Here is a 27439-nt window from a genome sequence, read left to right as displayed (position 1 = left end):
ATGTCTCTATCGTACGACATTCTATAGAGGTGTCTCCTCTTGTTGTGTTTATGTTTTACTTCTGGGAATCACGCCAGCCGCGTAGGAATTGAGGGAGAGCTGATATCTGCCCATTTTATTACTGCTGGACGATTTTATATGGCTGAATTTATAATGTTTATGGAGTGGGAGTGTTTTAGTCTTTCTCTCTATCTGTATTAGTGAGTGTTGGGCTGCTTGATACCATTCAGGATAAGCTATCTGTTAATGAACAGGAGATTTACTAGGAGAATTAACCTTTATTTCGGATGATGATGGTGCTAATGGAGACTTACCTGCCTGCCATTATTGGATGCAAGGTGAGCAGACACACGCATTTCTGATTGGCTGGCAGCTGCTTCAGTTTATATACAGGCTGCGAGTTTATGTAAAAATGTCTCATACTTTGGATAAAGAGGAGAAAAGCTTTAAGGGAATTTAAACGCATACTCACACAGATGCATGTATGCGCTGAACGCATGTAACATGCAACACGCTGCGTCCCACCTGCGTTTGGCGTTTGTGTGAGTACAGCCCCCTTCACAATAACTGAGTGTGTCTACTCCTGCGCTCCCCTGCGGCTGAACGGAAGAAAGCGCAACGCAAGGGAGCACAGGAAAAAACACCCGTGTGTAAGAGCCCTTACTGTGTTGGGTGCTGTGCTGCATTGCTTCTTGATTTGCACCCATTTAATAAGGACCTGCTGCCTAATCGGATGCCTAATAAAGGAATATATGTGCCTGGAGAAAACAAATACCACTTGCTTTGAAAGTTAACTTAAGGGCTGGGACACACTGGGCGATTTGGGGAGATTTAGTCGCGTGGCGACTAATCGCAGCGACTTTTCTCCCCGAATGCCTCCCCTCACTCTGCACCTGGATAAAATGAAAAGTCGCCGGCGCTAATCACACACGGCGATTTGTTTTCCGAAGTCGCCCGAAGTTGCCTCACGAGGAAACTTCGGGCGACTTCGGAAAACGAATCGCCGCGTGTGATTAGCGCAGGCGATTTTTCATTTTAGCCAGGCGCAGAGCGAGGGGAGGCATTCGGGGTAGATTGGTCGTGGAAAGTCGCAGCGATTAGTCGCCAGGCGACTACATCTCCCCAAATCGCCCAGTGTGTCCCAGCCCTGAAGAGATACTGACACCAGTATCTCAATTATCATAACATTGTCTTTGCATGCTATTTATAATTTTGCCATAGAAGTATCTGCTTGATGATTTTACATTACCCATTTGAACCCCCATGTTCCTCTATGAGGGGGCTGCCATATTTGTGCAGCGTTAGGGCAAGGCCAGATGTGGTGTTTTTGCTGCGTTTTTACGTTTCGTTTTTAAAAAAGAACAGCCAGGCGTAAATAGGCATAAACTGCATTACCACTGAAACTAATGGAAAACGCCCTATGGCAATTCACACAGACGCAAGCTGAAATCCGCCACAGGACGCCAGTATTGGCGTTTTTTATCAGAAACGCCAATACGTCAAGAAACTACCATCAGTAGACTCTATGGGATCTGCACATTTGAAACCACACTTTACATAAATACACAGCGTATTTTAAATATGGCGTCCAAATTCTCAATGAGAACAAAGAGAAGTGCATGTTGGGAAAAGAATCCTATGTGCTGAAAAACGCATGTTGAAGGTCGCATGTGGTTTCAGTGGCGTATTTACGCCCGGCTGTTCTTTTTTAAATACGCAACCTAAAAATGCTGCAAAAACGCCATGTCTGGCCTTCCCCTAAGTGTTAGAATCTCTAACTGACAGGCTGAGATGGGACAGGCAGGAATTTCAAGTATTACTTACAAAATCAGCGAAAAAAAGGTCAACATGACCTATAGGTAACTTTTTTAAAGTACATTCATATTTAGAAAAAGTAGTTTTTTAGTGTCAGTATCACTTTAAATGTGAACCACCCCTTTAACCTACAGCAATCAGCCAGCAAATAGCTTCATAATTGTAATGCAGATGCAATTACAAATCCGAATTATGATTGGTTATTATGGATTAGACAGAAGGGCTTATTTTGAAGAAATATAATTATCTCACCACTTTGGAATCACCTCAGAGTTGCCCAGAGGACTGCAGAAGGGTGAGATAGACCCTATTTAACATGATCATAAAAATGATATTTATTAGTTCCAGGATCTGCTAGGAATACAATGCCTTTGGCTGGGAAGGCAGCGTTAGTGGAGCTTTCCCTGCCTCTCTGTGCTGTACTTCTTGCCTGATTCATGACACCCTCGGAGGAAATCAATTTTTAACAATCGCTTGTTTTCCGGTGACGCTTTCCCTTTAACGGTCTGATTTACAACTTGTTCGACTGGGTGTAATTGTCATCAATGGGGAACTCAATAAAGGAGACAACATCAGATGCCTTATTTATAGACAAAGAGGATGACATGGAGAGGATAGAACACAGGCTGAGTAAATGAAAATATCCAGAGGGAAAGCTTGTATGGGTATCTATCACCGGAGCAGTCATTTACCCTGTGAATACATTTTGGGGAAGAGGTACAACAGGCAATGATGGTCCCAATTTTGTTTTTTTGTAGATCTAAGCGAGTGGTACTGTACAAAGTCAGTCTTGGCTCTTGTCGACGGGGAAGTCTGGGATTTGACTAAATCATGCAATATCCAGTTTCTTACTTTCAAAGACAAAGACCCAGAAGAAGTAAATAAGGTAAGTGGATATTTTGGGTAAGATTTGGACCAGTGATTCTTAACCTAGGGGACAGGACCTAGATGTTTATGGTGGGTCTCTGTGATCTCCTTTAGAGACACACACAATAGTAATGAAATAAGGTGCATAATTAATTATAATTATTTTCTTTGGGTCGTGTATATGAATCCCAAAAACCTTGTCTTAGTATGGGGAGCAGTTTCATGGCTGCCCTCCAGTATCTTGGGTAGTTTCAGGACAGTGGCGCCTGAAGCTCTACACAACTATTGCTCCATGCTGCTAATATACAGTATACACCATAAAGCCAATACACCAATACGCATAAAGAAGGCCCAAACCAATAAAAAAACAATGTAAGTTTGGACATGGTATCACCAGATGCATCTGGACTTCTCAGGGACCATCCTCTCATCCACAAGGATATTAAAAAATATTTTACATTTTTTTTTAATCAGGGTATAATAAATCTCGAATGCAATGGGCATTCATATTTCAGGCCCCCGTCTTGTGTTATTTCATGTTACTGCAAATAATTCTTGGACATGGAATGCAACTCATTTTCAGGTCTTGAAGGTAAACGACTTCTTTCAGTCCACAAAACATTGGCTCGCTCTATATCTAACCAATCTGCATTCCATAGTCTATGCCCGAGCATTGGACACATATCTAATCTGACCAATCAGATTTCACCATTCCATACTATTGTAGAACTACTCAGCAGATTCCACTATTTTCATAATATTGCAAAATTACTCATTAACATTATGGGGGTTATGTATCAAAATCCAATTTTTTCTGACTATTTAAATAAAAAAAAGTCAGACCAAACTAGAATCCACAATTTGACCTTATTTATTATAAGCTTGATTTTATTGGATCTGAGAAAAACTCGATAAAATCGAGCGAAAATCTGCTTTCTACGTTTTTTTAGGGTTTTTTTTCTCTCTTTGCTCGATTTTTGCCAGAATTTTTTCGGATTTTTGTCCAAAATACTTGGAATTCCAGCATAGGATAGGGACCTCTACCATTGACTTATATACCCTGGCAGGTATGAGATGGCGGATTTTCAGATTCTGACTTTTTGCAGCCTTGGTATATAATAATTTTTTCCCACTAAAAATTCGGATTTTATAGTAAAAAAACAACTCTGTTTTGAGTTTTTGGCATTCGGACTTCAATAAATAACCCCCTTTATGTCAAAGGAGAAAATATTTATCAGCAGATTTTGGAAATCGCTTTGTTGCAATCTGCAATCTCTTTATCCTATATGACCAATGAGATTGCAACAATGCACTGTGGGTATTCCTTTTGGGTATGGTGCAAAGTTTAAACTATATGGGTAGAGGATTACAAGTGTGCTGAGTTTGGGTGTGCTATATATTTGCCTGTACATCTGATTGGTTTACCAGTCCCTCCTACCTTTCTGACCAATTGCATTGCAGCATTCTGTAGCATTGGAGGAGTTGTCAGTGGAGCCAATGTTTTGCAATGCATAGTGCACTGGGTACATCAGCGAATAAAGAATATTTTCAGACTAGAAGATCCAGGGTTAATGCCCTTTTTGTTTGTTCCAGCACATCATATTTATGTTCCTTGTGTAAATGCTCCAGAAGTAAAATAAACCATTTCTGACTACTGGTACAAATCTTTGGGGTTTGTGAGGCATCAGAGGCAAACTGTCTTGGTCCACTAAACCATAGCAACAAGTTAGCAGTTACGTTTAAGTGCAGTTTGACGTAAAAGGGCACGCTTTCCATTGGTTCCATCTTAATGCCCTGCTGTGGTCCTCTAGGCTTGGTTACCCACGATCAGTTCTGCAGCATTACATTAAGCTCCTGTACTGGTTTTCCACTCTGAGCACCCCCCGTGACCCCCATTTAGAAATAATAGTCACAATGGGGTTAATGAGGTTAATTTCTCAAGCCACCGGTACAGTAATCTAGGGAGCAACTTACTTTAGAATTCCAAATTTGAATTTTTGCATCACTTGCCTGAAATTGAAGTCAAAGCTTTCCGGTACTTCGATGAAAATTGAAGCAGCCTGTTAAGAGCATTAAAAGAGCATTTTGGAAATAGAACGAAAGTGATTCTGCTGAAGGTCATGAAGGCTGCCGGAGAAACATCAATAGAGCCAAGAGGAGAGCATCCAAAGCTGCTGCACGCCATTTTCACGCTTTGCCTTGATCAATAGAGCAGACAAATGCACAAAGATCAATGGGACGGTGCAGTGTAAATCATCTCCGTGGGCGCAGGCCATGGCTGTTCTTTCTCTGTGAGTACAGGGAGCAGCCGTCGTGCTGCAGGTTTTAATGCAGCAGGCAGTTTTTTGACTGTAAAGTGGCCAGTGATGTTATCATTGCTTATTTTTTTCTGCTGTGAGCTGGATAACATGGCTTCTTGGAAGGATTTACGTGTTGTACATCATACAGTTCATGTTGATAAAACTCTCATGTTCCCAAGTACGCAGTCATTTCTACCTTTACGCTGATTCCGTTTTAATGCCAAACCCTGCCCTTCTTGCTGAACTCTCAGAAGCTGGCACCCCCCCCCCCGGTCAGAGCCAAACTGTAACATACTCATCTATTAGGAACATTAGAAGCAGTGAGTACACTCAGTTGCACAGGGCACCCCTGTGGATTCCTGGTATTCACCGACGCCCTTTTTGGGCCCTGGGCTTTCTGCTGCGGAACCAACAAGGAGTTAGTGCGTAAATAGTAACAAGTCCAGAAACGAGGTACCGGCAAGGTTAAGGCAAATCGCAGTCGAAGAACAGGAAAAAGGGTCAAGGCAGGTGGCAAGAATCGAAGTAAAAAAAACAGGAATTCAAAACAGTAGAAACGCTTCGGCAGGATCTGTAAACAGAAGCCAGCTTGGGCACTGTCAAAAAGGAATTTGGCGAAAAAAATCTAATTCCGTGCCGAAAGATTATGTCATGACGCTGCTTCGAAATGCGAGCATCATGATGCACATCATCAGACGGCAGGCGAACCGACGCCAGAATCGCTTCGAGATGCGTGCATCAGCGCTGGACGTGCCTGCCCCCTCAGCCGGGAAGAGATGCGTTGAGAGGTAAGGACGCCAGAGAATCTCCCATGCCCTTCTTATACAGACACTGCCTTCACTCCATCTTAATAAGAATAGTTGGGGAGGGAAGAGTTGCCACAAAAGCTGGGAGAAAGTTTTATTTTTCTGAGAATGTTGTCAAATGTGGAGAATTAGAGAAAAGAGCTGTGTTCACTGAAGCTGGAAAGCCAGTTCAGATTGGGGCTGACGAGTCATCAACTGTGGCAGAAGCTGTGAGCTCTGTGTCCAGTAGGTGGGAACCAAGAAGAGGAAGGACTAGCTTGTTTATTTAAGAGAGCTGAGGATAAGAAAAGGAAAAACCAATGAGTGTAATACCCCATTTATTCGGATCATACCTCCTAGTATCACCCGTGGTAGTATACAAAGAGCAGGTTCCTTAGTTATCCAGACTTCCAGTGGACCAGTCTGCTCTGGTTGCAGAAGAAAGAACCCTACTTTTAATTAAAAAAAAAAGGCGAGTACCTGCTTGAAATTTCCCTGGGTGTTGCTCTCTTCCTTTGAAAAAGCTGGGTATTGGCACTTCTGTCATTTGATTAAATTCCTACAGTGTACAAAAAGCACTGCAGAGGTCATATATGAGCGTTTATGAGTGCTCATTGCGTATATTAGTGCTTCTTTTTTATGCAATGGATGATTTAGGAACTATCAGCACCATGTCTTTTTTAATTGTGATGAAACAGCTTCCCAATAAACCTTTTGACCTACAGGCACTGGTACAGGCTATTTGTTAGTGCCATTTTTTTTTGCTACTTAAAGTGTCCAAAGCAGCCCCATGTGAAGTTGACCTAACAGAACATTCAACGACTCCATCTGAAACCCATTGTTTATAACACTGCAGGATTTTGAAGGCGGAAACCTGTGTTAGTATGCCTAAATATCATGTATGCCTTCCCATGCATGTCAGTTACGTGATCTTGGGTAGGTTTTGGCTGCTGCAATAAAATTTTTTAATTTACATGCAGTGTGCGCAGTGGCCTTGAACAGGATTAATAAGCAAAGTGACTAGTAATGCATAGTAAAGAAAAATATCAGCAATGTCAAAATATGTAGTATTGTGAAGTGTGATTCTATTTAATTAGAAAAAAATATATATTTTTTTAAAAAAAGCAATTTTGGGATGGTACTATCCCTTTTATTTTGTGCATTATTTGTCCTTTAGTTGATCCTGCAAAGGCATCGCTGAAAGCCGCGGTATGTGAACGTTTGCTGAAAAGAAGAAACAGCTGCTTCATAATTGGATATTGATTTTTTTTTATTTTTAATTTTTTTTAATAAAATTGGAATCGTGCGAGCCCTTGATTTGTATAGAGCAGTTAAGAACAACAGGGGTCCCCATTTCCCACATTCATAGCTCCAGTGTTTGGGATTAGATTGGCGTTTGGTTGGTTGCTCCAGCCAATGACGTTTAACGCTTTCGCTTTTATTTTTTTGAAGATCAGAAAAAAAAAAAATAATTGAAAGTCTCACACTCGGCGGCATTACCTCCATTCTCTGCAATCAGCCTCAAGGGGGGAAAAAAAGGCTTTTCAGACCAAATCAATTGTTTTGTTGGAGATGTATCAAAATCTACTGAGAGCAGATGAACCAGAGGCTTAATTGATCTCTGGCAAACGGCGAAATGCAAACAGGGTATTTTTATGCATATAACATTATCTCACATTCATGTCTATGAAAGGAGAAGATAGCAATATCACACGGCTAAGTGCCAGTAATGTAATGCATTGTCACCATGAATAAAACATGCACTTCCAAGCCATGCAGAAGAGTTAGGCGACGTTCAGATTAAAACACACGATCCAAGCTCTTGCAGTCGACTTTCTTATGTGACCGACCGTATCTGCACACTTGTAGAGGCTAATCTATCATAATTGCCATTTTACATATATATATATGTGCACTGGATATTATTATTGCCGCCAGTTGCTTGCATTAAGGGACATTTCCAGCGAATTAAAACTGCTTCGGATGTTGTGATATCTATAAATATGTATTTAAAAATGCGTGGGACTATTTGAAAAAAGCATGAGACTATTTTAAAGGACAAGGAACATGGATATCCAGTCGGATTGTGAATGCTAGCCTTGGACCACGGGCTGCTCCTTGAATGCATCAGCCTGTAGGTAAAGTCTTGCAACCACCACTCCACCTTCTTCCCACCCAGGCCGAATGCCAATACAGTGCTTATTAGTGGGACACACCAACCAGCGTCCAGTTGAGTACTGGCCCTGTTTCAACTTTGTATAGTTAGAAGTATACACGCCTACATCAAAGCATTTCGGTTCTCTTTGACAATGGTTCAAAGACTGGCCATAGATGCAAAGATAAAGTCTCACAAAAATTAGTTTCATCCGATTTTCGAACCGTGTGTAGTTTTTCCCGACACTTTTCGACCATGGCAATCGATTGGGCAGATTAGAAGATTGCTGTCGGCTAACGATAACATCTCCATTGCCTATCTGATGATATCAATGGGTGACTGTCACTACTATTTGTCAGACATAACTCGTACAATTGCTGTCACAGGTGGAACATCATCTGATTTGTTCTTTTACTACTTTATTTAAAGGAGAAGGAAAGCTACAGAGGCATTTTATTGTCAATAGATTAGCTGCAATAGTGCAAGCTAGAATGCTATATTTATTCTGTAGAATGTTTTACCATACCTGAGTAAACAGCTCTAGAAACTCTCTGTTTGTTTAGGATAGGAGCTGCAGTATTAACATGGTGTGACATCACTTCCTGCCTGAGTCTCTCCCTGCTCTGGGCTCAGATTACAGTAGAGAAGGGAGGGGGCGGGGGAAGAGGAGCAAACTGAGCATGCTCTTGCCCAGGGCAATGAGGTTTAAGCTGAAGGCAGGAAGTCTGATACAGAAGCCCATGAGTACACAATAGAAGGAAAGAAATGCAGTGTTTCTTTTGACAGGGGACTCAGAGCAGCATTACTTCGGGGATTTACTGGTATATTTAGATGGACCTTTCTGATAAGGCTTACTTAGTTTTAACCTTTCCTTCTCCTTTAATCTGAATGGTTAGTTGCAGGTTGGAAGATTGCGACCTGCGATCATTCTTCGGATACGAGGCTAAAATCTGCACTTCTATGGCCAGCTTAAATTTTTTGTTTGGATGGTCGATTGGAAACCTCAGGCAATAAAAGTTGCCGATCCGACCCATACAGACTGAGTCAGCAGCTTCTTAGCTCCAGTATGCTGCCCTCCAAGCAGCCTGCTATCAGGCAGGTTAAAAAATCCCATCGGCAAAACCACTTAGGTGCATTAATACAGCTCTCTCCCATTGGGTCTGCATTTCCAGTGGGGAGGTGGGGGGATTATTGGATCATGTTGATTTGGCATGATACGCGAGAAATAAGATAAAGATCTATTTGCTTGCCAAACGAGTGAATCCTATGCTGTACATTTAGCTTTAGACTTAAAAACATAGGTTTGGTCAACTGGTGGCCCAACAATTGCCAGGTTACCATTGACAGCTTGAAAGCAGTTTGAAAGGATGCTTGATTGCACCACAATACTTAATGGCACAGTCGCGCCCAGTCCAGGCCTGATCCAGGCCAACCTTACGGCAACTGATTGCAACAACGCAATCAGGTAAGGAAGGCGACCTTGTTAGCTGTGTGATTAAATGCTACCTGCATGCACACTGCAAATCACTGGATTCTCTGACTACACACACTTCAGTCTAAATAAACCAATACAGTACCAGATGTAGTCTGTCTCTCTCTGTTTCCCCTGAGGTATGGGACAGGAATGCCAGTAAATTAATTTGGCAGAAGATTTGCTGAATTCATTTACCAGCCTTTCCAACTGGAACTTGCTCCATTTGTATTGTCACTGTAAACATCCTGATTGCTTTGGTTGACTAACCTCCAAGAATAATAAAAGGTTTCGAAATGAAATATGGATTTTAGGATTTGAGAAACATATACCTAAGGCTTTTTCAAGGGCACCAGGCTTGTTTATGCTGTCCATTTGCTTGGTGGTGTTCGGTTCCTATATGACCATTGAAATTGTTGCTTTCCATAGTATTTCTATGGATTTTTCTACTTTTTAGTACTTCACAGAGATTTTTTGGACAAACACAAAACATGTATAGAATAACAGATGCATCTTCAGTATAAATAGAATTAAATAGTATTCAGTAGTACAGGTCAAGTATCATTTTCGACAGGGCAAGCCAAAGAAGATGTGTTCATACTGTAATACTATGATTCCTACAGATATTAATCAAACTTATACAATTTGCAGGGCATCTTGCATGTGTCATGCCTACAGAGCTCAAGGGCAGCATCTTGAGGTTGTCGGCATTTTACCTGGGGGACTCTTTGGTTTTCCTTCTTTGCAAGTTCAAGAGTTGGACCTAATAATACATTGTATATTTTGCCTCTGATTTGCAAACGAAATGTTATATGTAGCTGTGTTTCTTAAATAAGGCTTGTATTTCCTAGGCACAGCTTTACTGATATTAAAGGGGACCTGTCACCTTAAGAAATAATTCCAAATCCTATTTTATGATGTTACTCAAGCAAAATAAACTTCACTTGCACTTGCAAAAATGATTTAAATCTTATTTTTTTTTTGTCTTGGAATTCACAATCACAGCAAGTAGGGAGCAGCCATTTTGTTAACACTGTTATTAAGGCAAGCTTTGCATTATGCCAAAATATTGTTTATGTGCCAGAATGGGGCATCTGATGCCAGTGACGTAACTAGAGGGGGCGGGCCCTGGTGCTGGACGCGCTGCAGGGCCCCCGCCCCCCTCCGTACACCCGGAAACGGCCGGGAATCGTGTCGCCTGAGCTGCCGGGGGGGCCCTGAGGGGGTGCGGGCCCTGGCCCAATCGCACCCCCTGCTCCCCCCGGTAGTTACGCCACTGTCTGATGCCCATGCACTGGCTACACAATTAGATTGTGAGAAGGGAGGGAGAATATGGGGAGTGCAATGACATCTAGGAAGTCCAGAATCGAAAGTGAAAGTAATTTATTCTATGCCTAAGGCAAAGAGGTGGGGCAGGCAATATATGATTGACAGCTGAGACTTTTAAACAAGTTTATAACCGGTATGGATGTTTTAATAAAAAAAAGAATTTGGATTTCATGTTTAATTTAAAAATAACTTTTATTATACAGATTTTTATGTCTGGGTGACAGATCCCCTTTAACCTTGATTATGGGGTATGCAGTCAGGTAAACCTTGATGGCTGTGGGGTAACAACTTACCCTGCTGTGTATTTGGGAATGTTCTTTCTGTAGAAGAGTACTTTGTACAGTACTTTTAGCTCTAGTTCCCTTTAACACTGTGTGTTATTGTTCCCTGTAGATTCCTTGATATTGCCTTGTTTTCAGTAGTAAGCAAACTTTCCCTGACAATGCCGGCCATGCCATCTATAACCACAATGAAAATTCTAGCAAAGAGATAATCCCTCCTGCAGGAGCTATCCACGTGCTCTCTGAAATGAACCTGATCCCTGGTATAAAAGTAGGCTTTATTAAATGCACAAGCTCGTGTAACAGCCTTCAATTGGATTACTTGGTCAACTCAGGCCTCAAGACCAACACACACTGTAGGATTTAAATGGGAAATATATCCTGTTAGTTGACTTTATTTTTTAAGTGCTCCATAAAGTTTATGCTGTGTAGAGAGACTTATCAGTCTTTATTAATGAATAGATGTTGCCATAATGGTTGCGGATTGGTAGATGGTATCTCATCGTTATCATGGTGATAACCTTGTATGGGCCAATGGCTCGGATGAATTATATGATAAATATTTCTTCTCTTCCAGGCATACTGGCGTTCATGTGCCATGATGCTTGGTTGTGTTTTGGAAAATGCTTTCAAAGAGGAGTAAATGGTGAATCTGATAAGAGCCACTGAGATGCCAGGTAATATATCGTCTTTATACTGTTTATAGTTCTTAGCACTTAAAGGGATCCTGTCATCGGAAAACATGTTTTTTTCAAAACGCATCAGTTAATAGTGCTACTCCAGCAGAATTCTGCAGTGAAATCCATTTCTCAAAAGAGCAAACAGATTTTTTTATATTCAATTTTGAAATCTGACATGGGGCTAGACATTTTGTCAATTTCCCAGCTGCCCCTGGTCATGTGACTTGTGCCTGCACTTTAGGAGAGAAATTCTTTCTGGCAGGCTGCTGTTTTTCCTTCTCAATGTAACTGAATGTGTCTCAGTGGGACATGGGTTTTTACTATTGAGTGTTGTTCTTAGATCTACCAGGCAGCTGTTATCTTGTGTTAGGGAGCTGTTATCTGGTTACCTTCCCATTGTTCTTTTGTTTGGCTGCTGGGGGGAAAAGGGAGGGGGGTGATATCACTCCAACTTGCAGTACAGCAGTAAAGAGTGATTGAAGTTTATCAGAGCACAAGTCACATGACTTGGGGTAGCTGGGAAATTGACAATATGTCTAGCCCCATGTCAGATTTCAAAATTTAATATAAAAAAATCTGTTTGCTCTTTTGAGAAATGGATTTCAGTGCAGAATTCTGCTGGAGCAGCACTATTAACTGATTCATTTTGAAAAAATGTTTTTTCCCATGACAGTATCCCTTTAAGTCTACAAGAAAATCATGTAAACATTAAAAAAAAACATTGGTCTTGTTTCGCTTCCAATAAGGATGAATTATATCTTAGTTTGGACCATGTACACGGTACTGCTTTATTATTAAAGAGAAAAAGGAAATCATTTTTAAAAATTTGCATTATTTGGATCAAATGGAGTCTATGGGGGTGCGGCGTTTCCATAATTTGGAGCTTTCTAGATAACGGGTTTCCGCATTACAGATCCCATACCTGCATAAACAAATTGACTAAGATATGCAGATATTCCATGCTACTATTCTATTCCTGTCTCTGGCCTAACGTTCCATCCGGGAGCCGATGGAAACAGTGGTGAGTTTATTTTTGGAGAAATAACATTAGCAGCAAATGGGACCAGAGCAATTTTTTTAAATAATAGAAAGTAATATGTCGACATTAGATGGACATAATCAGTTAATTATGCATTAATGGTTACAGTGATACCTTAAATAGACAGATGAGTCAGAACAAGAAAACTTCTAATCCTCCAAGGGTCCCGTGGTGCAAACTGCTCCGTATCCCTGTAATGAAAACAATAAACAGCATCTAATAAAGAATTGATGAGATCTCTGATGCAAAAGCAGAATTATGAAATGAAACGCCATGCATTTTTAATTAATGAAAGATTTACAAGCTTGGAATGGGGTTCTGCCACATTGCCAGGCTCATCTGGCATCCTTGAGCTTTTAGTCTGGAAGGGACTGTAGGCTTAAAATGCTTAATAAATTAGACATTCTCTAATGACTGCAATGTCTTATTTCCCTCCTTAAAAATATTGCCTTGGGCGAGAGCGTAGAGTAAAATCAAGAGCCCTTCAGTAATTCAAGGTTGTGTTCGCTCAGTGATTTCTTTTTCATCTCCACCTGAAGTCCAAGGTTTCAGAATTCAGAGATGTTTAAAAGTAAAATGGTCAATAACTCATTACGATGCCCAGCGAATCACTTTTGGATTGCCAATAAATCAGAACTTAGGGGGATTTAAAAGTGATTAAAAGCTGTTCATTATCCATTTTACAATAAACCCCTTCGTTGGTTTCTCATTCATTCATCAGTAAAAATATACCTACTATTAACAGGCGACAGATTTCTTTTCTTTTAAAGGGATGTAAGCATTCACATGCCTTGTAATGTTCAGGTAGGATATCAGTGCATAATGGAGACCTTGGGAACCCTGTGAACAGTAAGTAGCCCCTGCAATGCCAGCCAGTGATTCGCATATCACAGCAATTTGTGAAACAGGAGCGTCAGTGAGGCTGAACCTGGATGTTGGGTGATCAGTCCGAAAGGGGCTCATTTGGGTGAATGTCCGGGTTCTGTCCAGGCCAGTCAAGTTCTTCCACTCCCTTCTCTGTTTTGTATGGATGTCACTTCGTGCATGGGGTATTATTGTGCTGAAAAGGTCCTTCCCAAAACTGTTGCCACAAAGTAGGAAGCATGGAATTGTTAAAGGTATACTGTCATCGGAAAACATGTTTTTTTTCAAAACGCATCAGTTAATAGCGCTACTCCAGCAGAATTCTGCACTGAAATCCATTTCTCAAAAGAGCAAACAGATTTTTTTATATTCAATTTTGAAATCTGACATGGGGCTAGACATTTTGTCAATTTCCCAGTTGTCCCTGGTCATGTAACTTGTGCCTGCACTTTAGGAGAGAAATGCTTTTTGGAAGGCTGCTGTTTTTCCTTCTCAATGTAACTGAATGTGTCTCAGTGGGACATGGGTTTTTACTATTGAGTGTTGTTCTCAGATCTACCAGGCAGCTGTTATCTTGTGTTAGGGAGCTGCTATCTGGTTACCTTTTCCATTGTTCTTTTGTTTGGCTGCTGGGGGGGAAAAGGGAGGGGGTGATATCACTCCAACTTGCAGTACAGCAGTAAAGAGTGATTGAAGTTTATCAGAGCACAAGTCACATGACTTGGGGCAGCTGGGAAATTGGCAATATGTCTAGCCCCATGTCAGATTTCAAAATTGAATATAAAAAAATCTGTTCGCTCTTTTGAGAAATGGATTTCAGTGCATAATTCTGCTGGAGCAGCACTATTAACTGATTCATTTTGAAAAATGTTTTTTTCCCATGACAGTATCCCTTTAAGTATTTTATTGCACAGTGTACTTCAGTGGAACCAGGGCCTACACCATGGAAACCAACCCCAGACCACTATTCCTCCTCCACCAAACGTTACCGTCTAAACTGATGCATTCTACTGATATTTGCCAGACTCCAGAGAATCCATTTCAGCTGATGCAAATCCCTATGCTGAAATGCTTGGCATAAGGATGAGGGTTGGTTTAGGGGTTAAATGAACAGCCTTTAATGGGTGCCATGCTACTGACCATTGTTTGATTTCCTGTGGTGACTACTTGTGACCCCTGGACAGATCACTTAATCTCATGATGTCCTGGTATACATTAAAGTGCTTTAGAGCAAGCATGGTAGCCGTAATTGTTGTATTTGGAGAAAAGAGCCTCCCTTCCCTTGATGTTGTGCTTGACAGTGTTATCTATGTTTGCCTCTGATCACCCAGCAATTAGTTCTTGCATTGACATTCCTTCTGGAGACACATTTTAGAATTCAGAGTGTTCCGCTTAATGACTTGTCATTTTAGATGAAGTATCAGGGTAATTTTGGTCATGTTGGCACTTGTGGGTGTCAGCTACAGCCAAGTTAATTGCTTTGTGAACAATAATTCTGTTGGCCATATTGGGACAAAAAACAATAAGCAGTTCCTTTTTGGTGAGCAATATGTTGCTCCTAAGCCACTGGTTGTGGATCACTGTTTTGGAGGTTGTCTCCTCTTCCATTTTGAGTCCCACTGAACACCTGCTTCATACCCCATGCTAGTGATCCGGGGATAATGTGCAGGACAGCAGCAGTAGTCTTTGACCAACCGAAGACAGAAAACCAATGTGTATGGTGTACTATTCTGGTCATACCCTATCTTTTATTCTTCAGCAGTTTATTTTAGAATTGGCAGAATCCAAGCCTTTTTCAGCAGGATTTGGCCGAATCGAATCGGCTGGTCCAATCTAAGCCAGGACTTTTGATCACAATATTATGGCAATTGTAAAATTTATTCCCATTTTACTCTGAGCGTATGTCACTCATGGGTGGACCAGGATATACTATTTGAGCAGGTATTTTCGATTGGCTTTATAGGGGTAATGCTATAAGATAGATGGTAAAAGGTTAGCCTTTAAGCCAGGGCTAGGCGACCCGCGGCTCCGAAGCCTCATGTGGCTCTTCATCCTGCTTGCTGCGGCTCGGTCTTGTCACGTCGTCTATACAGCCCTCACACCTGCTGGCGGCTTCTTGAGTGTGCGACCGCGGTAAGGGCAAGGTCAGACGTGGCGTTTTTACATTGTATTTTTAAAAAAGCTCCGTCGGGCGTAAATACGCCACTGAAACCACATGCGACCGTCAACATGAGTTTTTCAGCATGTAGGTTTCTTTTCCCAACATGCACTTCTCATTGTTCTTGTTCCCCATAATTTTGCTGGCTTTGGAGGAAAACATCTCGGAAGAATTTAAGCCAAGTAGAAAAGCTATTTACATGCAAAATGGAGCCAGAATGATCGTCAATACGCAACATAATTACGTCATTTATCTTGCGAGAAATTGGACGCCATATTTAAAATACGCTGCATATTTACGTAAAGTGTGGTTTCAAACGTGCAGATCCCATATAATCTATTGATTTGGTAGTTTCTTGACAGATTGGCGTTTCTGCTGAAAAACGCCAATTCTGGAGTCCCGTGGCGTATTTCGCTTGCAAGCACACATACCCAGCTTCTCTGCAGTGTCCTTTGTATGTAGGTGCCCTGTGTCATTACTTTACAGGGGTGTCCAAAAATACATTTTTTATCGCACCCCACTCAGAAATTGCAAACATAATAAATATTGTTTATATATAAAAATTTTTGCTGCGATCTAGCCTTGGGCTACGACAGCCATCACGGCAGCCAGACAGTGAGAAAACAAACACACTTTCTCACTATAAAAACTGCTTAGTTAGTGTGTTTTATGCTTTCTATACAATCAGCGCGTCGCTTTTAACGTGTCAAGACTCCCTTTAACTCTGTTACGACGAAACGGCACCAACCATTCAGCGGTGGGGAAGAACAGATAATTGGGAACGCGTTCATCCTTCCACCCCCCTCCAAGAACGGCGCTTTTAGTTCAGTCCGACAATAAAACAATTTTATATTCAATTAGTTTAATTGAGTGTGTTTAGTAGGTCAGTGATGCAATAAACCCTCTCATACTATCTAGTAAATCTCGCACCATAAATTATGTTTGTGCTGTCCTAGATTTGTAGCTGTCCCCCGAGTGCTTTATTATATAATAACTGTATTTCACTTTAATGGCGCTGTTTTTTCCGGTACTTAGGAAGATGAGCGCAGCCTTCTGGAAAGCAAATGACAAAATGACTTACAGTATTTGACAAAAGTGTTTGACATGCATATGCTGCTAAAAGGTTTCCCTCCTCATGGTCGTGTTTCCACCAGATGAACTTTTAGCTGTAAATTGGTTTGAACCTGCTGCTGCTGAACTTTTAGGGGATGCTGGGAATGGTAGTTCAGCAACAACCGGCTGGCTGCAGGCTGGACATTCTCATTTCAAAGTATTTGTATTAAAAGAGTGCTTTTTTGTACACTGATCATCAAAGGCTGCTGAATTACTCTTTGAAATACAATAAATGCATCCGAGTACAAGCAGTTTCCCTCGAGGATGGAGCTAGACTTGCAGGACAGTTACCATATGTGACCTGCAGGTGGCACTCTGCTATTACAATTATTTAATGAAAATAACACCACTGTTATTCTTTATTTGTATAGCCGTGATATTATACAGCAGTGTACTGTGTTCAGTATTTCATTCCCTGCCCCAGGGCCACAGAGTCTTTATTCTTCTAAGGGTAGAGACACACAATGCTATTTGGGGGAGATTAGTCGCCTCTTCTTCAGGGCGACTAATCTCCCCACAATGCCTACCCGCTAGCTAGAATCCTAATCGCCGCCGGGATGTCACTATGAACGCTTCAGTTTCCGAAGTCGGCCGAAGTTTCCTTGTCAGGCAACTTCGGGCGACTTTGGAAAACGAAGCGATCCGATTGGCATCCCGCCTGCAATTTAGATTGTAGTCGGCAGGAAGGCATTGCAGGGAGATTAGTCGCCCAAAGAAAAGGCAATTTGTTGCTGGGACTCGGAGACTAATCTCCCCCAAATAGCATTGTGTGCCTCTACCCTAACACACAGGGTACCACTTAACCTGTCTGTGAAGCCTCATTCTAACAATTGGAGATTGCCCAAATAGTGCCCTGGTCTGTATTGAACCCTTATCACTATATTTACTTGCATCCCTAGCAGAGCTAAACTTTTATTAAAGGGAGATGATATGTCAAATGCAGGCTATGTACTACGAAACGAAGAATCGTCCCATAGCACTGCTTTTATTTACTCAGCAGAAAGCCACTCAGAGATGGGGCGGGTACAGATATGCTTGTCTTGAACTAAATACAGGTATGGGATCCGGTATCAGGAAACCTGTTATCCGAATTATAGAAAGGCAATCTCCCATAGACTCTATTTTAACCCAATAATCCAAAATGATTTCCTTCTTCTCTGTAATAACAAAACAGTACCTTGTACTTGATCCCAACTAAGATATAATTAATCCTTATTGGCAGCAAAACCAGCCTATTGGGTTTACTTAATGTTTAAATTATTTTCTAGTAGACTTAAAGGAGAAGGAAATTCGTTTAGCATTTGGGGGTGCCACATGTTTGGGGAGCACCACGGAGCGAACTTTAACTAAAAAGTCGCTTTTTCATTCTACTGCGCATGCGTCTGCCCCGGGAAATTTGAAGAAAGAAGAAACCGGAAGAGGATCACTCCTTGGTGCTCGCTGGTATAACCCCCAGGCCAGTGCAGTTTCCTCTGATAGGAGCACTGGTAAATGCTAAATGACTTTCCTTCTCCTTTAAGGTATGAAGATCCAAATTAGGAAAAAGATCCGCTATCCAGAAAACCCCATGTCCCAAGCATTATGGACCTGTACATTAAGATATTATGGTATAATGCGATCTGGTGCAGGGTAGCTATATGGTGTATTATATGCTAATGTATTTATTTTGTTCCATACAGTGATCTCAGGAGCGTTCTCCAATGATGTAGTACTGGACAGCAGGTTGGATGACTGGTGCCCAACAGAGGTATAGTATTTTTTGGTGTGGAACACACTCACCCATTGGGGTCAGTACATGAAATATTCCAGACATTCCCTCTCATCCCTAAAAGATTTGATCTGATACCACACATGGCTGCTAAGTGGAAAGGCCTTGGAGTTTGCTCTTGGCTGAACAATTGGATCGCTGGAGGCTCTGACTGATGGCCACATATACTAACCTTTACATTTCCAGCCTGCCTGGAGAATTACAGTGAATAATGTCAGGGATGCCCTTCAAACTGGGACTTGTGCTCGCTAGCAACATGGCGCACAACTCAGAGGCAGCTGTAGCACTTACAATATGGCTCTCTACAGAGCCAGGGGATAAAAGGCAACTGCGCTTATAATGCTCCATATTACATAAAGAGACTGGCATGTTACACTTCAATTTTAGAAAAACAGTGACACATAGAAAATAGAAAGTATTTGGAACGAGTCATTATTTTTGGTGATCTATCTGAAAACAACTAGTTGTTTGAAGGTGACCCACCTCTTTAACACACACGCTAGTACTGACTTGCATAGTTAAGTTGGGTTGAAAAAAGTAGGGTTGCACCGAATCCACAATCTGGGATTTGGCTGAATCCCTGAAACCGTTGTGAAAGATGTGGCCGAATAACTAATCTTAATTTGCATATGCAAATTAGTGGCGGGAAGGAAATTTGGATTCAGTTTGGCCAGACCAAAGGATTCGGACGAATCCGAATCCTGCTCAAAAAGGCTGAATCCTGAGCCGAATCCAGGATTCGGTGCATCCCTAGAAAAAAGACAAAAGTCATCAATTTCAACCCCTCCAAATGAACCCAGCGCCCAAACACACACACACACACACACTGACCCCCTCCATACACATAAACTATACGTACCAATATCTATGCTTATTGTAGATTTTAGTATCACAGTAGCACGACCACAAACTTAGTCTTTCTGGTTATAGATTTAGATTGTAATCTCTGGGGCGGGGACCTCCTTGCTCTTGTCTTTTAATTATGGATGCACCGAATCCAGGATTCGGTTTGGGATTCGTCCAGGATTCTGCCTTTTTCAGCAGGATTTGCATATGTAAATTAAGATTCGGTTCGGTATTTGGCCAAATCTTTTGCAAAGGTTTCGGGGGTTCGGCCAAAACCAAAATAGTGGAGTCGGTGCATCCCTACTTTTAATCACGTTTTTAATCTCTAATGCAGCTTTACTTTGCATTTCTTTGTCTTTATTACTATAATGACCCCTGTTTGTGCTATTAATGTTCTGCTGTACAGTGCTGTGTACATAAAATATAAATAAAAATTAGGGATGCACGAATCCAGGATTCGTTTCGGGATTCGGCCTTTTTCAGCAGGATTCGGCCGAATCATTCTGCCCTGCCAAACCGAATCCAAATCCTAATTTGCATATGCATCGTGTGACTTTTTGTCACAAAACAAGGAAGTAAAAAATGTTTTCCCCTTCCCACCCCTAATTTGTATATGCAAATTAGGGTCCGGATTCGGTTCGGTATTCGGCCTAATCTTTTGCAAAGGATTCGGGTGTTCGGCCGAATCTAAAATAGTGAACTCAGTGCATCCCTACTTTTGATCCCTTAGTTTTTAATCTCTAATGCGGTTTACTTTGAATTTCTTTGTCTTTATTACTGTAATGACCCCTGTTTGTGCTATTAATGTTCTGCTGTACAGTTATGTGTACATAAAATATAAATAAAAATTATGGATGCATCGAATCCAGGATTCAGTTTGGGATTCGGCCAGGATTCGGCCTTTTTCAGCAGGATTCGGATTCAGCGGAATCCTTCTGCCTGGCCGAACCAAATCCTAATTTGCATATGCAAATTAGGGACTGGGAGGGAAATTGCGTGACTTTTTGTCACAAAACAAGGACATTTCTTTCCCCCTTCCCACCCCTAATTTGCATATACATTTGGATTTGGTGCATCCCTAATAAAAATATACATTTTTGTTCAATTGTATGTTCTATACCGTTCTTCATTTTAGTTTTCGGCCACTAGGTGGAGCTCTGTGCTATCTCTTAATTTTCAATTGAATTATTATTTAGTTTATGGTGTGAGATCTACTGGTCTTTTGAGATTCTCCTTATGAAATATGAGGAGGATTCGCAGACTCTCATCCCTTTATACCAATAGATTTCATGTGTTCTATGTCCATTATAGGTCTGCTTTCTGATGCGCGACTCTGCTAGAATTATAGAGATCATATAAGGAGTCCTTTACAACCTGCACGGGCATTTGCGGTCATGAAATTTAAGGGGCAGTTGCGCATAAACAATGCCATGCTTTAAAGTTACTTGCAAATCTCATTTTGTCATTGTTTGCCAAGAATGGTGATCTCCAAAAACCAAAGATTTTTAGAGCAACTGTGTCCTCTTCATGTTTGAATCAACCATGAATCAGCCATACTTGCATTAGGCAATTGCTCTGGAATTGTGGGAAAGTATGATGCATCATGGGTAAAAAATATAACCTGCAGTGATGTAAACACTGATATTTGTATATAACTTATAATTGCCACTCTGCCAATCCCTGCATTGACTAGTTGGCTACCTTTCAGGTTAAAATTCAAACTAATGACCCTGACATTTAAAGCACTTCATAACTCTGCCCCTTCCTACATCTCTGAACTCAACTCTAGATACTCACCCAACCGATTACTATGCTCCTCTACTGACCTGCTCCTCAACTCCTCTCTAGTTACCTCCTCACATGCTCGCATTCACGACTTTGCAAGGGCTGCACCCTCCTCTGGAATTCTCTCCCACAGTCTGTCCGACTTTCTCCCAACCTTTCTGCTTTCAAAAGATCTCTTAAAACATACTTATTTGTCTACCCTCACTCTAGAGTCCTGGACCCGAACCTGCAGCCCGCGACCCGAACTGCAACCCGCGACCCGAACTGCAACCCGCATATTTACCCACTTTTTTTCCACTACTCGGACCCGCAACTACCTTATTCGCAACCCAACCCGCCGACCACCATCAAACAAGAAGTGATGGTGCTGCAAACAGGAAGTGACGTCATCAAAGTAGGCGGGACAGAACCAAGTTTTGTAGAAAGGAGTAAAATATAGACAATATTACATAAGATAAAAAATTAAGATGAGACCTGCGACCTGCAGACCCACGACCCGCAAACCCGCATCTATACCCGCACCTGAAAATCCTCCCCTCATTCCGCAGAGTGCCTGCTTTTTTTGCTGGTACCCGTGGGTACCTGATCCACTGCAGGACTCTACCTCACTCTGTTTAGCTACCAAGTAATACGATATGCTACATCTCTCACCTTGCTTATTTCTGATCTTACCCACTCCCACACATTGTGTCTCATTCCCTTCCCCTTTAGATTGTAAGCTCTTTGGCCTCCCTCACCTTTTGTACCAGCACTGGTTGTTATTCATGTGACTCTGTATGTTCCATGTATGTACTTTGTGTGATTTCTTTGTATAGGCACATTTATTTTACAGCGCTGCGCAATATGTTGGCGATTTAAAATTACATGTTAATAATATAGTGAATAAAGTACCCCCTCTTGTAAAATATAAGGATATTATAAGTTACCGAGGAGTTTCATGACCATATAAAAACACGAGGCCGAAGTTTCAGTGAGTCATGTGACAGAAATGACATCAGAACTCACCGTTTATAACTGATGACATCAGAACTCACCGTTTATAAGGATATAATTTACAGGATATTCATGGCTTTTGTGTATTATAAAATAATAACAATAACGTCTCACCATTTTGGATTGATTTTCCTTTTTATTCTGTTAACCTGGTTGCTGGGGTCAGTGACCCCACAGCCTGATATCATTTAGAATTTTCAGATGTAAAGATGCATAATAGTCAGAAGACTTATTGCAAATTATCGCTTGGCACAGTCCCTAATTCCCTGCATTATATTTGGCGTCTATGGTGGTTGGGTGCAGAACTGCAGATGCCTGACTACGTTTTTTGTACAAAATTGAAATAGAAGGGAGTTGATTTTCTCACGAGCGCTCTGGGCGATTAACACGATATGTAGCAAAAACCAAGCGAAATGAACACAAAATGTATTTCTTTCCATATGAAATATTTATCTCTGTTCTGACTTTCCTCACAACCCCCTCTGATTCCTGCCTGCCTCAATTCAGCAGAAGCCGTCGGAATGAAACTCTTGCAGCTTTTAGCCGAGTGGCAAATTTACCGTGGCAATCCTCGGCACGCTCCAACGTCCACATTTCAGCTACTCCCCAATATTCCGAGCTGCAGATGGTTTCTAATTTGTGTTATCAGCCATTTCTGAATGATTAGCCGTAATGCAAATATGCATGAATAGAACCAACCGATTTGCACCTAAACTACAAATGACTGCTAATGTTCTCACGATCTATAAGATTGGATTTTGCAAGGCTTCGGAAATTAATCCTTAATCGGTTCCGCAGTTTAGGATATTGGAAACTGTTGTATTACTGCGCCAAGTATATTCGCTATTTGGAAACTGCATGGGCAGAGAGAACTAAACTTCTATTACATACGGTAATGGACAAGTTCTTCAACTGAGCGTTTGTTTAAAGGAGAACTAAAGCCTAACTAAAGAAGTAGCTAGAAATGTTGTACATTATGTTTTGGGTTTCTGTATCAGCTAAAGGCAACCACAGCCCTTTAGCAGTAAAGATCTGTGTCTCCAAAGATGCCCCAGTAGCTCCCCATCTTCTTTTCTGCTGATTCACTGCACATGCTCTGTGCTGCTGTCACTTACTGAGCTTAGGGACCCACTCACAATATACAGTACACATAGAATAGAAATGTCACAATATAAGGCTGATTAGTAATTAATACAGATAATTACTACATGGCAGCACAGAAACCAGTGCAATTAGCATCAGAATTTAATAATCAGCAAACCTGTAGCATCAGCTTATATTACAGGGGAAGCTCATTTTCTGCTGGATAATTAGTGACGAGCCCTAAGCTTAGCTTCTCAACAGCCAATCAGAGCCCACTGAACATGTGAGTGTCACAGACACTTTCCAAGATGGTGACCCCCTGTGACAAGTTTGAAGTCCTGGATCATTGTTGCTATTGAGAAACTAAAAACTTTAGGCTGGTGCAATAAGTTCACTATATAAAATATGCACTTTTAGCCATATTCATTATTAGGGTTTAATTCACAGGACAACACTAATTCACTAAAATCCGAAGTTGCCTCCAGGGCGGCGAACGCTGGTGAAGTTTCACTAGCGTTACTGCGCCAAGCAAATCGAAGTTGCGCTAGCGTTGCCTAATTTGCATACGGTGGGAAGTTAAAGTTGAATGGATGTATATTTTGCAGCAAATACATTACATTACACAAGCCCGGGAAATCTTTATAAAAGAAAATAGAGTTGTTATATTGCCCTACACATGAGCCCAGTGTATAGTTTATGTGCCACATGTTAGGAAATGTAGGGGGGAAGTGGGTTACCCTAAAAAAAATTTACGCTCTTTTCCATCCTATCACCCTGAAAAAAGGAAAAGACGCCAGCGTTTTTTGGGAATTTTTGGGAAATCTGAGAAAGTCCTATCTACTCTATTGCACTTCCCCTGGTCTAGTATGGCGAAGGCAAGTCTGGCGCAAGAGGTAACGTTCAGTAAAATCTGCATCTTAGTGAATTTGCATAGTTACGTCCATTCGCCTGAGCGCAAAATCGGCAGGTATTAGGAAGCGAAGTACCGCTAGAGTCTATCTCCTTCACTAGAGATGTTACGCCTGCGACCGTTAGTAATTCCGAATTGACGTCACGACTTTTCGACATAGTTAGTCACTCCGCCCTTTAGTAAATTTGTCCCATGGGGTTTTACGGACACCAGGGAAATTTACACGAGTACGACCGCAGTAGCGGACATAAATGGGCCCTATTGCTTAGAACTGACCAGGAAAATGCCCTACGACTCTTCTCTGCAGCATTCAGTTGGCCGATGTGAACAACAGGTGGTGCCGTTGTTTCAAATTCATTATACAGGTAGAGGACCTGTTATCCAGAATGCTCTGGATCTGGGGTTTTCCAGATAAGGGATCTTTCCATAATTTAGGTTTCCATACCTTACCTGCTAATTGCAGCCCAAGGTTAAATAACCGGAGCAGCAGTCTGGAATTCTGAAAGGAAGAAGAATAGTAAAGGGTCTAAAAAAAAATCAGGGAAGTAGCATTTATAATTCCAGACTGGAATGGGGCACAATAGAATGGTTGGTTTAAATAGAATTTTCCCTTGAACGTAGGGCTTGCACATCGTTTTTTGTTTTATTCTAGTGGCAATGTGTTTTTTCCCCCATATAGTTACAAACTGATCCTGGTTGAAGAAAAAAGCAGCGCAGAGCCCCCAGGGACGAGTGACGGTTCACAGGTCAGTATTATTCCTTTGTATCAGCCGTGTCTCTGTGTGTTATCAGGCCATTGCTACTACAGCTAGTGACATGGTAATTCCACTGGGTCTTACTGGAAACATCTTCTGTAATGGGGGATAATAAGGAAAATTGTCACACACACACAGGGAAGCAGCCTTTATTTGTACATTAACAGCAGTTCAGTGAATTCCAAGCAATGGCTTGTCCTTCTCCCTCCGCAATATCTTCCGTACATTATGCTCCCGGTAGGGATTAAGGCATCAGAATACTAAGCCACTTATTTGTAAGTATTTCGCTTGCCACTTAGCCTTTTGTCAGTATGAAATGTCCCATCATTTCTACATTTCATAAGTTGTTATAGGAAGGCAGTTTTTTTTTTCTTGAAGAAAAGCAGCTGCTGTACAGAAGGTATAATCTCCAAGTCATACATCTTTATAGCCTTTGGGAAAGCCCTGCGACCCAGCGTTAACAATAACCCTCTTGGTTTTTTATGTTCGATAATGTCAAGGCACCTGCCATTTTTTATAAGCTTCCAATTTTACATTCTAAGCTGTATGAAAACCATTGTATGACTATCTATGTGACGTGTTCATGATGTTCCTTAGATATGTGATTTTGTAGACCTCACCGAAGGACCTCACATTCCAAGAACAAGTTTTTGTCAGCAGTATGAGGTGACAGCAGCTCGTTCCCTTGCAAACATCCATCAGAACCAGTGCGCAGATTCCATGGACTGTCTTTGCCATATCATTTAAAGGTAAGGAATAAACCAGCTCTCCCAGAGACTATTATCCACTGTTACTATAGACACCATCTCTCCCTACTATACCTGCTATCCCACAGTCACACTCCCTTCCCAGAGACTATTATCCACTGTTACTATAGGCACCATCTCTCCCTACTATACCTGCTATCCCACAGTCACACTCCCTTCCCAGAGACTATTATCCACTGTTACTATAGACACCATCTCTCCCTACTATACCTGCTATCCCACAGTCACACTCCCTTCCCAGAGACTATTATCCACTGTTACTATAGGCACCATCTCTCCCTACTATACCTGCTATCCCACAGTCACAGTCCCTTCCCAGAGACTATTATCCCACTGTTACTATAGGCACCATCTCTCCCTACTATACCTGCTATCCCACAGTCACACTCCCTTCCCAGAGACTATTATCCCACTGTTACTATAGACACCATCTCTCCCTACTATACCTCCTATCCCACAGTCACACTCCCTTCCCAGACACTATTATCCCACTGCTACTATAGGCATTATGCCATATTCCCTTCCCAGACACTGCCATTAATAGTTTGTTGCACTGCCTGCTCAAGCAACAAACATATTTGATTGGTACCATATATTTTTCCTTCTTGCAACTGTTCTTCATGGCTGAAGTATATAAGATGCTCGGGACAAGTTCCCATAGTTGGTTCCACCTTCTCTGATAATTATGTCATCACTGTAATTTTTCTGCAATCACCACAAATAAACTTATCATTCAAGATGCTTTATTCACATGTTACAGAAAAGAGGTACATATGTATCAGGAAATTAAATAACTGTCATTACTGAAAGAAAAAAACCCCTGATATATATATATATATAAATTTACATGGCTAACTGAATTGAGCAAACACAATGGACATTTGAAACCTTCATCGAACGGTTTAAAACCCAGTTGGTTGCATTGATTTTTGTATGGCACCTTCAAGTGGTGCTATTTAATATGATCAAAGTCGGGTTCCTACAAATAGCGGTTATCTGCTTTGTGTTCTGTTCGGTGTAATTACAAAGGCCCATTGTACAGTTGAGATATTCCCAGATGACACTGCATTTAAGCAAAGTGCTGTTTTCTACTCTGCTGCAACCAGATGCTTTTATATAGGATTGTACACTTATTGAATTATTCAATTCTCAGACGTGGTGATTCTGTGTTTCTTTGCTTTGCAATTCGACAATTTTACGCTGGATATAGCAAATCCATGTTTTGTCCTTTTGCAACAGAGAACTGCATTGTAAAGTTGTGTTCACACTTTGTCAGGCGCAAAACTGCCAAGTAGAACATGTATTTACTGTGAATTATTAAATATTCACTAGGATAGTAAATGCAATGGCATCTTGGTTAGGGACACGGGCTGATACCGGCCGGCATTAAAAAAGCTGGCAGAGAATGAGCCTCTTCTATGGCGGCTGCTTTCTCCTTCACCTGCATTTGGAACAATTGTGTCCGCCGGGAGCAGGCACACAAATCGAATTTTGGCAAAGAAATGCAAATTCTCACGCTTCGTTGCCTCAATCCGCTGTGTTTGCCTGTGCATGGATGGATGGGATTTTTTACGGTTGCAGGCAAATAAGAAAGTGTAGAGGCTGATTATCCCCCATATTTTTTTATGCAGGCTGAGATCAGCCCCCACTAACCTAACCCAGCCAAATAGTTTCT

At 41.4% G+C, this 27439-nt stretch overlaps 1 pseudogene; it reads left to right on the top strand.

Moving 5' to 3' along the window:
• Positions 1–22140, top strand: part of LOC108708863 — a 42641-nt pseudogene extending 20501 nt beyond the window's left edge.
• Positions 22141–27439: the final 5299 nt, after the last annotated feature.

The sequence above is a fragment of the Xenopus laevis genome, chromosome 2S (genome assembly GCF_017654675.1).
Source record: "Xenopus laevis strain J_2021 chromosome 2S, Xenopus_laevis_v10.1, whole genome shotgun sequence".
NCBI classification, from domain to species: Eukaryota; Metazoa; Chordata; class Amphibia; order Anura; family Pipidae; genus Xenopus; species Xenopus laevis.
The sequence above is the reverse complement of the archived record's forward strand: the minus strand, read 5'-3'. Positions and strand labels throughout refer to the sequence as shown.